The sequence below is a fragment of the Tursiops truncatus genome, chromosome 16, assembly GCF_011762595.2.
Source record: "Tursiops truncatus isolate mTurTru1 chromosome 16, mTurTru1.mat.Y, whole genome shotgun sequence".
Classification (NCBI taxonomy): domain Eukaryota; kingdom Metazoa; phylum Chordata; class Mammalia; order Artiodactyla; family Delphinidae; genus Tursiops; species Tursiops truncatus.
In genome coordinates this window covers 79,622,004-79,637,066 of record NC_047049.1, presented here as the reverse complement: position 1 = coordinate 79,637,066, position 15,063 = coordinate 79,622,004, and the positions used below count along the sequence as shown (strand labels likewise).

General features: G+C 47.8%; 1 protein-coding gene and 1 pseudogene across 11 annotated transcripts in view; one reads left to right on the top strand and one right to left on the bottom strand.

Moving 5' to 3' along the window:
- Positions 1–15,063, bottom strand: part of SIPA1L2 (signal induced proliferation associated 1 like 2) — a 235,693-nt gene that overhangs the window by 216,372 nt on the left and 4,258 nt on the right. For 2 of the 11 annotated variants that reach the window (XM_033841437.2, XM_033841438.2), the window contains exons 2-4: positions 14,968–15,062; positions 14,777–14,861; positions 4,429–4,549 (exon numbers count right to left, since the gene is read on the bottom strand). The gene's annotated coding sequence lies outside the window, so the exon portion shown is untranslated. Of the gene's footprint in view, positions 1–1,110; positions 1,520–1,869; positions 2,007–3,277; positions 3,392–4,428; positions 4,550–14,776; positions 14,862–14,967; position 15,063 lie in introns of those variants that run through there. The other 9 variants (XM_033841439.2, XM_033841440.2, XM_073793653.1 and 6 more) reach the window with 7 other exon arrangements.
- LOC109550936 (large ribosomal subunit protein uL4-like) lies at positions 1,367–3,833 on the top strand (annotated as a pseudogene).

Below are 15,063 nucleotides of genomic sequence, written 5' to 3'. Positions count from 1 at the left end.
CAGATGTTTGCGAGAGAGGTTGTGTTTTTTTTCCCCCTTCAGCTATTTGCGAATATGCTCTGATTTAGAACCAACAAATTTAACATATCGTATTTTAGGCTGGGCATGACACAATAAATAACAGCTATAATGAATGTCGAGATATTTCACCAGCTTATAAATAAGTTTGCCTACGTTGGCAAGACTTCGACAGGCTGCCATGATCTTGTTTTAGAGAAAAAGTACTGAAAACACATAATTGAGAACCTGATGCTACCAAAATGGCCAACTACAGGCCATTGTACTTTAGAAATGAAACACGCGATATCAATTGGGGAGAATAAAGACGGCCCCAACACAATCCTTGGTATGACTCATGCATGTATACTTCAACGCATCTCAACAGAGGCTTTAGGAAGAATCAATGTTATGTGTACCGAAAACTCAAGAAAGACTGCACTTTCTCATGAATAATATTCTTTTATACTTCTCTGAATCAAGCAATGAACTACTAAATTAAGCAGAAAACATCCTTAGCAGAAATGTTATATAAATATAATTACAAATCTCACTGCAGCACTTTGAATTACTCAAGTCAAAACAGACATCCTTAAATTTCTGACTAAAAACAGTAACCAAGTTGTCCCTTCAAATCCATCTTTAGGAACGCCAGAAATAATAGGCCACCTTTTGATGTCTGCCTAAATATTGGTTTTATAGGGAAGTAATGTATTTCAAGGAAAGCAACAGTTTTGGAGATTTTTTTTTTCTCCCATTACTAACTGGAAAACTGGAAAAAATTACAACCTGGATTGCAGACAGGCAACTCAAAAGCGCAGTTTACTAAATGCCTGTCATAAGAAAGCCATCTAGTGTTAACATTTAGAAATGAAAACTGCAGACAAAAGAGGCAAAGAAAAGAAACATCTAAGTGACTATTTTGAACTTACTGAGCAAACCTATGAGAATCCCCAAGATTCTTTGTTTACAAAAAAAAAAAGTCCATCCTTATTAAAAACCGTGTCTAAATCTAAACAAAATCCCAAGACTGTGCAATTGCAGTTTTTACCAAAATCAGGTTTTGGTGACCACCATTCTGTGACCAATGCACTTGATGTTTCCAATACTCACGCTGGAGTCATCCTGGGCTGAATTAATTTAACCGAAGCAGGTTAATGATGACAAATATCTCCCAGAGGGGTCATGCCAACTTGTTTTCTCTTCCCGAGAAGGATCGGCTCTCGCTGGCAGACGATGAACCGAGACTGATTCTTTGGGTTTGTGGCGCGGTTGAAAATTAATCCGTAGGTGCTCGTGGGGATACTCCCGAGATCTGGCCAAACGAGCTTCCACGAAACGGGGGCCCGAGCAGGACCGCGAGCCGAGGATGGAGCGAGACGCGGAGCCGGGGAAGCCGGGGAGCCGTCGGGCCCCGAGGAAGGGCGCTCGCCGGCCGCTGGGACCTTACAAAGAGGGGCGGGCGCCGCGAGGGCTCGCGCCCCGGGCACACGCCTTACCGGGGAATAAACCCCGCAGCAAGTTCAGCAAGTGACCCCGCCCGGCGCGCTGGGGAACCGCGCCGGGCAACCTTCTTCTCTCGGGTTAGTCACGGAGGAGTCGCTGCGCGCCCGGAGAGTCCTCCTTAGTGCTCGCGTCTACGAGACGGGAATAACCTTTCAGCCGATCGATAAGTTTGAGAACGAGCGGCGGCGGCTCTTCTCCCACCCCTGGCTCGGGAGCGCGGGCGCATCTGCCGGCCGGACCCTCGCCCCGCGCCCCGGCCCCCCGTCAAACCCCGAGGCGCCCCCGAGGGCGGCCCCTTCACCTCGGAACAGTCCCCGGACACGACCCGGAGGCTCCCGAGCGGAACCCTCCTCGCCGCGAACGCACCTCGGAGACGCAGTCCGCCGGGACCTGCTACAGCCCGCGAGCGCGCGGCGGCGCGTACCGGGGTCGCCGCCTCGCCGCCCGCCGCTGCCCGGGGCTGCCCATCGGCCCGGACCCTGCCCGCACCGGGCTCCGGCGGGAGGCGGCCGGGACCCGCCGGCTGCGGCTGGAGCGGTCGGCCTGCGCTCTGGCGGGCGGGCGGGCGGCCGGGGCGGGGGCGCGGCGCTGCTCCTCCTCCTCCTCCGTCCTCCTCCCGCTCCGCCGGCTCCTCCCGGACTCCCGCTCTGCCGCGCCGGCTCCCGACACCTCCGCCCGCCCGCCCGGCGGCACCGCCCCCCGCCCGCCCCGCGGCCTCCCATTGGTAGCCGCCTGCCGGCCCCCCCGGCCCCGCCCCGCGATTGGGCGCGGGCGCCGTCCGTCCCGCCGCCCCGCGGGGCTCGGGGCGCAGCCGGTGCGCGGTTCCCAGGCCCCGAGGCGCGCTGGAGCTGGGCGGCCGGGAGGGGCTCGGCGGTCTTCCTGCGGAGGGCACTGCGCGGGGGCGCAGCCTACCTGAACCCGCAGTCCGGGGGCGCTGTCGCCGTCCTCCTCGGGACTCGTTTTCACCCCTCCCTCTGGCACCGATAAGTTAAAAACCCCGAATCTGTTTCAGGGATGTCGTAATTGGTGTCTTCCTGCGTTCTCAGGCACAGTTGCCGAAAATTCTTACTGAGCAAGACATAATCTTTTTTTAATTCCTACAGTTTGAGAAATGTGATTCTTAACTGGGGAAATAGATGTGTCTTGGGTTCGCACGTTGAGCCAACCAAACCTGGCACGTTGGCCCCGCAGTGACGTGCCATCTGCTCTGCCCTGGCTGCCTCGGCCTTACCGGCGCTGGTCGTGGCTAAAGGTCACTGTACTGAGGAAGTCCTGGACTTCCTTTGGTGCTTGAAGATAACGTTGAAGGCTACGAGACGAACAAGGGGGCTGTTGCGCTTCTTAAGAAACTGAAGGCCTGGAATAATATCAAGAAGGTCTGTGCCTCTGAGCAAATGCGCGCTGGCAAAGGGCAAAGTGAGACACCGCGGGGTGTGCACGGCAGGGGACCCTGCATCATCTATCACGGGGACGATGGCATCGAGGCCTTGAGGAACATCCCTGGCTCCCTAATTCTCCTCTCCCTTTAAAAGGAATGATTCTGCTTAATGTAAGCAAAACTGGACGTTTGGGAACTTGCTCCTGGTGGACAGCGTTTCTGATTTGCTTTCAGCAAAGTCAGATGATCTGTAGGGCACTTGAGTCCTTCAAGAGTAACTACCACCTTCCCATGCACAAGATGCTCAACACAGACCTCGGCAGAACCCTGGAAAACCCCAGAGCACCGCACAAGAAGAGTCATCGCAGCGTCCTGAAGAAGAATCCGCTGAAATACCTGAGGGTCATGTTGGATATAACTAAACCCACGTGCAAAGACCGTGCAGCTGGGCATCATTCTTCGCCAGGCTGAGAATCACAAACTCCAGGTGGAAAGGGCAGCGGCGGCGGTAGAAGCCGGATCCGATGGGGAGGGGTTCCAGGCAAGAAGCCTTTTGTAGGGAGGAAAGGAAAGGAAGCCGTTGGCACAAAGAAGCAGAAGAAGCCTTCTGTGGGGGGCTGGGGGAGGAGGCCGCAGCTACCAAGAAACCGGCCACTGGGGAGCCCGCAGAAAAGAAAACCCACCACAGAGGAGAAGAATCCTGCCGCATAAACTTAGATGTGTGTATCCCTTGAAGGTCAAATCATTTTGGACAGCTCACTTTGAATAAAGACCTGATCAAAGAGTCAGTGAGAAACACACACACGCACGCACGCACACGCACACACACACGCACACACGCCCTCGAATCTGGCTCCGCGCCGCCCCCCTGCCAGTGTCCCTGCCCGGCCTCCACTCTATGGAGTGGAGAGAATCGCGCCCGCCGGCGCTTGGTCCCCGCGCCTCCCCCCATCCCACCCCAAAGAGCCTGAACGTCGCCACAGCTGCCGGGCGCTGCGCAGGCACCTGCCACAGGACGCCGCAAGATCGCCGCATCGCTGTGTTCACAGGAAGACAGAGGGGAGGGGCAAGCCCTACTGTGTGCCGACCCCCGAGGGCGCCCCGGATCGCCCAGGCGGTCCCCTGACCCCAGGAGCTGTGGTGGGAGGATGCACGGAGCATCGCGCAAGAAGTCAGGCAGTGCCAGCGCGCAGGAGTGCTGCGGAGCCTGGAAGGAGGCTGGGAGAGGCGAGCAGTCCTGGCGCCCCCGGCCCAGCCCCTGGGCCCGCCCACCCCGCCTCCAGGCAGCCCTCCACCCAAGGGAGAAATGCTGTTGGATCTTGATCTTGACGAGGAGAAAGAAAATGAACTTTTGTTACCCTCCTTTTCTACTTTGCTAGGAGATCTCGATCACCCAGGAGGAAGCTTTACCTGAAACTGTTCATGTAAATTGCTTGACACTTGAATTGGGTGCTGAAACATTAAAGGATCTCAGAGGACTTTTTTTAAGCTATACAGGAGTTGACTCTGCCTTAAGGGATCAGTAGCAGGAATAGACTCTACCTTACCTTCCAGTCCCACCGTAGGATTTCCTGAGCCGGCTTTACTGTGGGAGAGCTGCTAGGGCTGTGTTTCCTGAGACTGGCTTCAGAGTTTTCAGTTCCTCCTTTTCTGGAAGCAGAATTCTTCCTGGAGAGATAATGTTGTCTGTACCTCCCTATCCCAAAAACATGCCCTAAAACATAACCCTCTTATAAGTTAGAGGTGGTCCCTCCCATGTTATATTTCTTTGTGATCCAAAGCCTATAAATATTGTACAGCCTTTTCTATCTCTGTAAAATAGGCGCATACGATATGGGAATGCGTATAATAAAATGCATCAGAGAGCAACGTTCTGACACGACCAAACTCCTGAGTTCTCCCAGCTGTCACCTCATTAACAGCATTTACCAAGATTGTCATTTATTCATTCAACAAACATGTATGGAGACCCTGTGGTGATCCAGAGGTGCCAGGTGCTGGGGATATAAACCTGCAGAGGACATGGGCCCTGCTTTTCATCATCGCTCCATCTCACCTGTGCCCATCCCCATATCTGGCAGATGCTCTACGAGAGGTATGGACACAGGAGCAGCCTTGGAGGGACACTTCCTGCAGAAGCCAACAGAGGATAAACGCCCCCCTTCACAGCACTTTGTCACAGTACTTCTCACTCTTCATGTAACTGCACATGTCATTATCTTTTCCACTATTCTGTAAGGGCCATGAAGAAAAGAGCCACTTCCCCCTTAGAGTTTGGACTCCTAAAGCAGTGACGATGTGAGTCCATGGGTTCTCACCAAGGTGCTGAGGCTGTATTTTTTTAAACGCTTGTAGTTGACAGTAAAGAGTTGTGTGCATTTATGAAAGTCCCTGAGAGTTTCTGGCGCTCCCAGAACCACAGGTCACATGCAGCCCTCCGGAACGTTCTAGGCCTCAGCAAACATGACCAGGCCTCTTGGCCGGGCCTGGCCAATTCTGGTTGGTGGTGATCCGACCCAGGGCCAGACCTACAAAGTGTCCGCCTTCTGGCAGACTGTGAGATCTTCAAGAGGCCAAGCTGAGGGATGATTTGGGACCTTCTTCACCAAATAACGTATTCTGGAAAAATCCTATTAGATGTAATGCGTGTGTCCTCCCTCGCTGGTCTTCTTTCCTGCAGCCCTCTTGTTTCCTGCTCTTTCAGAGAAGGGAAACTTAGACCGGAGTCTGTGGAATTGCAGCATCTGTTAAGATATCAGTTCATCATTTTGGCCTTAGAATATCTTACAGAAAAAAATTCTTTTTTCTATTAAAGCTATAAACTTCCCTAAAGTTTTAAAGAAGAATATTACTCTGAAGTGTGAAGATGTATTTGCCTAAAAGCCAGGGTGAACGATCCTGCGTTTTATCACCTTCACCTTCCCTCAGGTCAAGACTCTCTTGTTCTCAGGCAGAAATAGAGACACAGATGTAGAGAACGAACAAACGTATGGACACCACCAAGAGGGGAAAGCGGGGGTGGTGGTGGGATGCATTGGGAGATCGGGATTGACATATATACACTAATATGTATAAAATAGAGAACTAATAAGCACCTGCTGTATAAAAAAATAAATAAAATAAGATTCAGGAAAAAAAAAGACTCCCTTGTTCTCTAAACCTCACTTTCTGTCTCTCAAGTCTTTTTTTCCTCCTATGAATTTCATCATGCTCTAAGAGCTCCTAAAGCAACAAACTCAAGGGAGTAATGCTGTTTCCACTTCTGAATCATCACATCCACTCCCGCTGAAATAATTCCAACATCAATCTTACCTATCTTCCTCTAAAAGGTGTAAAGTTCAAAGACATACCAGCTGTCTACCCCATTCCAAGATTCTGAGCTTGTCGGCTGACCTTGGCTCGTACTTGTATCTATTTACCTTTGAACGGAGCAGAACGGGAGCTTGATTTCCTAGACACACTCCAGAAAGCTTCTACTCACAGACGACATGCATCTACTGTAATAAACCTGAAGAGCAAGTTAAGTAAGTGCTTAGATTCCCACCCTCGTTTCTTCTTTCCCTTCTCTACTATCAACTCACTTTTTGAAAGTAGTTCTTCTAAGTCAAATGAATATTCATAATCTGCCACAAATATATATTGATCGCGTGCTACATTCAGGGCATTATGTTAGACTCGGAGCATTTGGGAATTTCATGAGAAGGTGCACCAGGACCATCAATGAGTGGTGCCCACAGGGAGAGTAGGAGAGCCAGCTGTCTGCAGGCAAAAAGCTTGGGCCTCGTGGTAAAGGCTTCACCAAGGACATCAGACTGGCCGAGCCAGGAGGAAAGAGCATTCCAAGCAAGAGGAAACACAGTGGGCAAACCCACAGGAGCTGACGGTGTGATGCATGTTTGGGAAACAGCTGTGCCCTTTAGTCAAGCATGGGCTTATTCACTTATGTAACAAACAGTTATGTGGTGCCTTGTCCATGCCAGGTCCTGTTTTCTTGGAGGAGAAATACTCCCATGTGGAAGAGTACCGGGCACTCCTTCACCTTTTCTCTCAAAATGGAAACAGAAACTTGGTAGGATATGGCCTTGTGAAGCAAACTAAGAAGCGCCAAGCTCTGCTACAATTAAAGGGAAAATGGAGAAGCTCAGAAAGCTGGGTTCCCGGTCCTTGTCAACAGTATGACAATATTGATGAGATACGACATATCAATATGCAAATGTTCCTGATAAAAAGAAAGCACATGTTCGTCTTCAAGTGGAACCCAGTAGAATAATGTCAGAGTTATTAAAGAGTGTGCTAGGGGCTTCCCTGGTGGCGCAGTGGTTGAGAGTCCGCCTGCCGATGCAGGGGACGCGGGTTCGTGCCCCGGTCCGGGAAGATCCCACATGCCGCGGAGCGGCTGGGCCCGTGAGCCATGGCCGCTGAGCCTGCGTGTCCGGAGCCTGTGCTCCGCAACGGGAGAGGCCGCAGCGGTGAGAGGCCCGCGTACCGCAAAAAAAAAAAAAAAGAGTGTGCTACATGTCACGTACTATCCACAGGAGCTAAGAAGAAACCCATCTAATAATTTTTTTAAAACCCTCAATTCTGCAAGTATACTTGGAGGCCTACTGTGTTCTGCCCTGTAGCATACAGAAGATTATTACGTAGAAATAATGAGACCATCCTCAAGGAAGTACGAGAGAGCTGAGCTAGGATTTTTACATAGGAAATAATTTGAAGAACAGTGCAGAGGCAACACATTAAAAATGTCCTGTTGTATAGACATGTGCTGTAGAGATCTGGAAAGGCAATATTGGATGGAGTGATCAAAGATCAGTGACCAACATGCTTCCTATATGTTGGTCTTTGCTCTAATGTTCCCAATCCAATGTATCTCCAAGAATCGTCCAAGACAGATGGATTATTCCTTTTCTGATGACCCAAACTTTTGGCCATACCTATTCATATTTCTACCCCTTACCTTCTCCAGTCCAGACCCACAGCTAAATGACTTGTGCAAACTTAACCACCCTTAAAATTGTCTTCTGCCCTCTCGCTTCATCTCACGTCCAAAAAAACGGCCTAGACTGTATGTAATTGAAAAGCATCTACCTCCTCTGCCCTTGCTTTTGTAGCCCAAAGAGCGGATTTTTAGGAGCTCACACATTTTGATGTCAGACCCTGGCTCTGAACTGGTTTGCATGCTTCTTAGATACAGGACTATAGACAAGTTATATGTCCAAGTTCCATTTTCCTCATCTGAAAAACGGGGACAATCATACCTCAGAGGGCTGTGGTGATGATTCCAGATGATTTAGGTTGGGGTACGAAGTGTGTGGCACAGAGCCTGGCATAGCATGAGTGCCAAAAACACAGTGGGCCACCAACGTTTACCATTTCCTCTTACCATTCAAGGTAGGCACTGGGATTTTATTTCAAGTCCCTCACACCAAACCTAGCACAGGGTAGGGGCTTGATAAATATCTGATGAATGAGTAAAAGAGCGGGTGGATGGATTACGCTGAGAGATAAAGTCCTGTACTTGTTTTTCAATTTTCTGCCATAGGAGACTTAAAGTTTATATCTTTTTTAAAAATATAAATTTATTTGTTCATATTTATTTTTGGCTGCATTGGGTCTTCATTGCTGTGTGGGCTTTCCTCTAGTTGCAGCGAGCGGGGGCTACTCTTCATTGCAGTGCATGGGCTTCTCATTGCGGTGGCTTCTCTTGTTGCGGAGCACGGGCTCTAGGCACGTGGGCTCAGTAGTTGTGGCTCGCGGGCTCTAGAGCACAGGCTCAGTAGCTGTGGCACGTGGCTTAGTTGCTCCGCGGGATCTTCCCGGACCGGGGCTTGAACCCGTGTCCCCTGCATTGGCAGGCAGATTCTTAACCACGGCGCCACTAGGGAAGCCCCCTAAAGTTTATATCTTAATCCTCCAAATTTTATTCCTACTTGGGACTTACAGTATTCTTTAAACAGTGTTTTTGGTTCTACTTTTAAGAAATAACAGAGTAATAATAATAATGATAAGAACTTAGAAGTTGAATGGCTCTAAGAACAGATGCTATTCTACACCACTAGATGGCATCTACCAATAATAACACCAAAAACACCACACATACTCTGATAGGAAATAATTCTAAAGAAATGAATACAGAAAAAGCATATATACACACACATATATGCATATATATTTACCCTTGACATATGGTTTCTTTTCCATATTGGTTATGAATTTAGAGCTGCCAACAGTTTGGCAAACCCTTGCTTTCTTGTCTCCTATAACATTTTTAGTTGTTAAACTCTAAGCACCCTCAATGTGCAAGACATTTTGTAGTACCTGGTGATGACTCTCCAAATCTTTCTATTGTGTTGATGCGACAACTTACCCCTGGTTTAAAGAAAAAGTTAGAAAAAGCTGAAAGCCTAGGGAGAAGATAAAAAGGCAGACGGACCCTTCTGCCACACTTAATCATCCCTTTATTCATTCAACAGCTGGGGGCCGGGCTCCAGAGCTGTACCAGGGTTATAGTGGTAAATAAGACTCACTTCTGAGGAGGTGCTTGCTCTCCCATAAAGGAAAACTGTCAGAATATTAAGAGACAGATGTTTATAAGACGACATTTAAATCATATAAGAGGACAGGTGTTTCTTAGAAACTGTTAGGAGTTACAAGGGAGAAATAGAGGTGGATTCCAAATGTCTGATCAAGACCAGAGAGTTTCTGCTTTCCAGTTCCTAGGGGGATTAGCAAGGCTGTGCTTCCTCGTTCTGACATTTGGTTGTCTGTGGCATTTAGGCCGAGAATAGTTGCACTTGAGCATTCTTGGGGGAGACCTAAGCTAAGAGAGAATAAAGGGAGAGAGACAGGAACGTAAAGGAACAATGGGCGAGGAGACAACGAGAGAGAGATATGAGAAGAGTGGCCAAGAATAAACCATGTAAATTCCTTCCACAAATTCAGAACATTCAGTTTTTGATACGGAGAGAATAAGCCCACATGTTAAGATTGAAAAGTAAGGCCAAAAGGATGATAAAACGAAATCAAAACACCATAGTATTCCTAAATCCAGTGTTTCCAGGAATTGTAAATGCAGGTGCAGAGGTTGCAAAAATGAACTTTGACTACCGAGAAAGTTTACTCCCTTCTTTCTGGAAAGGCAGAGATGTGATGGAGCAGAGAGCCTGTAGCAACGCCATTTTCATTTGCCTTCAAAAAACCTCCATCAGTATTTTGCAATACTGACTACATCTCCACACACCTAAAGCCAAATCTACCGGTTTCCCCAAAGGCTGGCTCCTCTTGTCAACCTTGACCTCTGTGACCACAGTGCTGTCACTCTGCTAAACAGCGGACACAGCAGGGTGTCTCTTTCTCTGCCCTCCGTGATGCAACACGGAAGTACTCTGGTTTCCCCAAAGGTCGCTCACACCAGTCTCCTTTGTCACCCCTCCCCCAGTGTAACTCCCTCCCCCAGATGCTTTTCTCCCCAAGGATAGACAACTCTGCTAAATGAGCTCTTTGTTTTCTGCCCCTCAGCTTCCAAATCACTGGATATACAGTACTTTACATGTACAGGTTCCGGCTCAAAGTCCTTCCTGAGCTACCTGGGGCCTACCGGATACTGTCCAAATTCCCCTCCCCTTCCTAACATTCAGACCTTCCACAATCTGGCCCCCACACAAGCTTCCTGGACCTCTTGGTAATGTTTTCTCACCCATTTCCCTTTGCCCCACGTGCTGCCTTCTCCTGGAACCCCTGCTCCCTCTCTGCCCACACCCTCTGAAGCTCCTGTTCTCCTCTACCACTTCACACTTGGTGCTCCATGGGGTTACCGCCTACGCTTCCTCTTTCCCTAGGAAATCCCATCCGTCCGGTGTCTACAGTCACCCTCTTCACACTCTTCACCCTGAACCTCAGGGCTGAGTCTACCTCTACCTATATGCCTCAAAGGTAGCTGCAACTCAATATGCCGCAAACAAAATATACCCCCAAATTTCACCATCCTATGAGCTCCCCAATCCCTTCTTTTCCTGTGATCTCTATTTCAGTAATGCCATCTCTACCCATGTATTTCTCATGTCAGAAACCTGGGGCTTCTCCAGAACTCCTCCTCTCTCGTCCACTCATCTAGTCAATGACCCGGCCTTCAACTCCCCCCGCCCCGGGTCTCTCCTGCATATATGTGCCTCTCCTGTCCTAACGCACCATCATATCTTGCCAAGACAATAGCAACAACCTCGTAAGCCATCTGTCTTCCTGTCTCCCGTCTGGTTATCTCCCATCCATCTGCCCCACAGCAGTCTTTCACCCACATGAGTCAAATCACTCCCCTCCCTGCTTCATACACACTGCTGAATTTCACATAGATAACCAACAAGGACCTACTGTAGAGCCCAGGGAACTCTGCTCAACATTCTGTAATAAGCTACATGGGAAAAGAATTTGATAAAGAACAGATACATGTATATGTATAACTGAATCACTTTGCTGTACACCTGAAACGAACACAACATTGTTCACCAACTATGCCCCAGTATAAAATAAAAATTAAAAAAAATAACTTCAGAGTCTTCCTATTGCCCTCCAGATAAAACCTTAACTCCTCGCAAGTAAAAAAATTTAAAAGACAATAGACATATATATATATGTAAAACTCAATCACTTTGCTGTACAGGTGAAACTAACACAACGTTGTTCATCAACTATATTCCAATACTTTTTTTTAATTTAAAAAATAAAATAAAACCTTAACTCCTTGGTCTGGCCCCCTGCCCTCTGCAACCTCCCACCTTGCTCTCTACCAAGCACCTTTCAGTTCATTCTGCTTCTCACACCTGACCTCGGAGCCCCCAGCCGACTTTTCTCTCTGCCACCAGCTCCCCTCTCTCCCCGCCTTTGTCTGGCTAAATCCTATCCATCCTTAGGGTCTCAAAAAGCACTGCCTCGGGGGGACCCTCCTCGACCCTGCACTAAGTTACGTCACCGCTGTCTTCTCGTGGCATCCCGAGCTGGCCCATCACAAACCTGCCCTGCTTCCTTGTGTGTGTGGCCCTTGTCTTCCCCACTAGAATGGAAACTCTGTGAGTGCAGGAAGTTTCTAGGGCCTCGATCACCTCCTCTATGAAATACTCTGTCACAGCCTGATCTACATCTGAATTCCCAGTCGCTGTTGCCAAAGATCCCAACCTGAACCCCAGACAGTCCTCTGCTGGTGCATCTGGGGAAAATGGGCCCAGGGGTGATTTGTTGCCTTACCAGGGGTTCGAACGTGCCTCCTGGGAACCAAGTCATCCAAGGGAAAAGGACATATTTGGCCACTTACAGAATCTCAGAGTTGAAGGGGAGGTGTGATTCTTAGGGCAAAATGATGTCTATCACTCATATCAATTTATCTTGGAACCAGCCTCCATGTACCCATAGCCACATTCTAGGGAAGAATAGGGTTACACTTTAAAATTATCATTTGAAATCCAGCGTGGCACTAGGGCACAAGCAAGTTGCATTTGTCTTCTTCTATTACAGTGTGACCCTACATAGTGGGCTTGTGCCTAGATTCAGCCCTGACCTCCCGAACAGCCCTGACCTCCCAAACAAACAGCACTGGCACATCTGAAGCAATGCCCTGCAGAAGCAGCAGCAGGGTGTCAGGGACTAGGGCCAGGAAGGAGAGGACAAAAAAAGCCCATGGAGTTGGTGGTGTCTAGCTGTGTGGCTTTACCCAGTAAAGGAAGCTGCAGCTCTTACCAGCTGCAGTGACCCAGAAGCCACAATACACCTGGTGGAAGATACAGGAAAGAATCAGTCATGTGTACTTGAGACTCAGCCCTGAAGATGCCCAGAAACCTGTGAGCCGGCCCATGATTTTGTACAGAGGTGGTGTTCTGTATTAGCAGAAAGGCCAATGAAAGACCAATGATTACACTGAATATGGTCCCTTCCATACCTGAACCCAGACCAGGGAATCTTCGGTCACGTCCAAACTGAGTGTATGTGTCACTGGGTTTTATAGATATTATCTCGAACTCCTTGTTATTATTGTAATAGGGACAATCTATGTCTTGTCTCTCTAACCGCATTTGATTAGAGATGGAGATAAATCTGTCTTGTAACTTGGCCACTGTTCAAGGAGCTTTGAGGAATGCTATGGGTGTATGGTATTATTTCGAGAATATAATACAGAGGGAGTCAGGACTCATAGGTTTTTGCCCCTCTAAGGGTGTAAAACCTGGAAACTGTACAGGCCTACCTTTGTGGCACTGTGGCTTCCATTCCAGACCATGGCAATAAACCAAATAACCCGATAAAGCAAGTCACATGACCTTTTTTGTTTCCCAGTTACCTTATATAAAAATCACGTTTACACTCTACGGTACTCTATTATAAAGTGTGCAGTAGCATTGTGTCTAAAAGAAACAAGGTACAGACCTTAATTAAAAAATACTTTGCTGCTAAAAATTGCTAACCATCATCTGAGCCTTCAGCAAATCATAGTAGCAACATCAAAGATCACAGGTCACGATAACAAGTAGAATAATAATGAAAACGTTTGAAATAGTGCAATAATTACCAAAATGTGACACAGAACCACAAAGTGAGCAAATGCTGTTGGAAAAATGGTGCTGATAGAATTGCTAGATGCAGAGCTGCCACAAACCTTCAGTTTGTCAAAAACGCAATATTTGAGACGTACAATAAAGCGAAGCGTGATAAAACAAGGTATGTCTGAAGATGGGCTTCTGTCTCTTAAGTACATAGGGCCAGAATGCCAATGTTTTCAGTATCTTCTTATGTTTTAAACATGGTCGTTTCTTCATTATATCTTTTCTCTCCATTATCTACCCGGCTGTTTCCCATAGGAAATTAGAGGAGAAGGGTGTCAAGAGTGAGTGTAGAAGGTATATGTGGGCGAATAATTATGATAAAGTGCTCTCTCCAACTCTATTCTAACAAAAAGCAATTGCGCTAGGGTTCCTATTAGGTTCATTATTCACTTTTCTTCTCCATGCAATAACACAAGTCATCAATAATAGACGATGATTGCTTCTTCCCATAAGACAAGTTATATGAGATAAAGCACAAAGCAACAAAGTCTCAGACAAGATTTTTTTACGTTAATGTGTTGTTCAAGACAGTTTCTGATTGCCTGGTAATTACCCACCAGGGACCAGCTCTGGTAGCCTGTGTTCCCCAGGAAGGGAACGGAAGGGACTCCTCAAGACTTGCGGCACCAGCGAGGGCATCATACAACATCTAACAGTCAAGATAGTCAGTCAAGTGCTCCAAATGTGCGATCTGATCATTTATTATCATGCATTCCATTGGCTATTACTCAGTATACTTCCTGAGTAAAGCCTGCCCTAGAGGAAAAAAATGATACCTCTGTCTATTCCTTTCCATATGTCTGTACACACATTAGTGATACCCTTCAAACAGGAGGCTCACATTAGCTCAAAGAATAGACCACATTACATTTCATTTGCTCTTGTTCTGATCCTTTCATGCTTTCAGTGGTTTACCAGTGGGAAGCCACTAGAGGGGACCCATCCCGACAAGATTAGACAACATACAATTATCATCTTTAGTATTCCCACTTGGAAAATTGACTGGTATTCATGGGGAACAATAAAATCAAATTTGCTTGCACTTTACGCCCAATTCATGGTTATAAAGAGCGGATCCGGTGAGGCGGGGGGTGTCACCGTGTACCAGTGGAAGACACCAAAGAGGAAAGTGCATCTGTATCGATTGTAAACATATAGTTAAAGCACTGAGATCATTCATTCCAAACAATCTGTTTTCCCTCTTTCCTGTAAAGAAATATCAATGCTTTTGGTTTCTTACTTGCTATTTGGAGGTCAGAGACTCTCCCTTTAGCGTGGGCACTTATCAAGTCAGTATGTATTGAGCTCTTACCGTATGCTGAGCACCGTCCTGGGGGTAGTGGTGCTACACCACAGGTCCATCTCACAGGTGAAACTGGTTCATATCTAGTTTGGGGCTGTAAAACCCCGAAAGAGGATAGGGCACATGACAAGGATATTAAAAAACAAAACGACCCTAGAATACATGCCTATTCATTCATGTTTTTCCATTCATCCACCCACCTCAATATCCATCAAACAGTCTTTGTGTGCCGTTGTGTGCCAAGCATTGTGTTAGGCACGGTGGTTCCAAAGATAAATCAGCTACAGCTCAGTCAC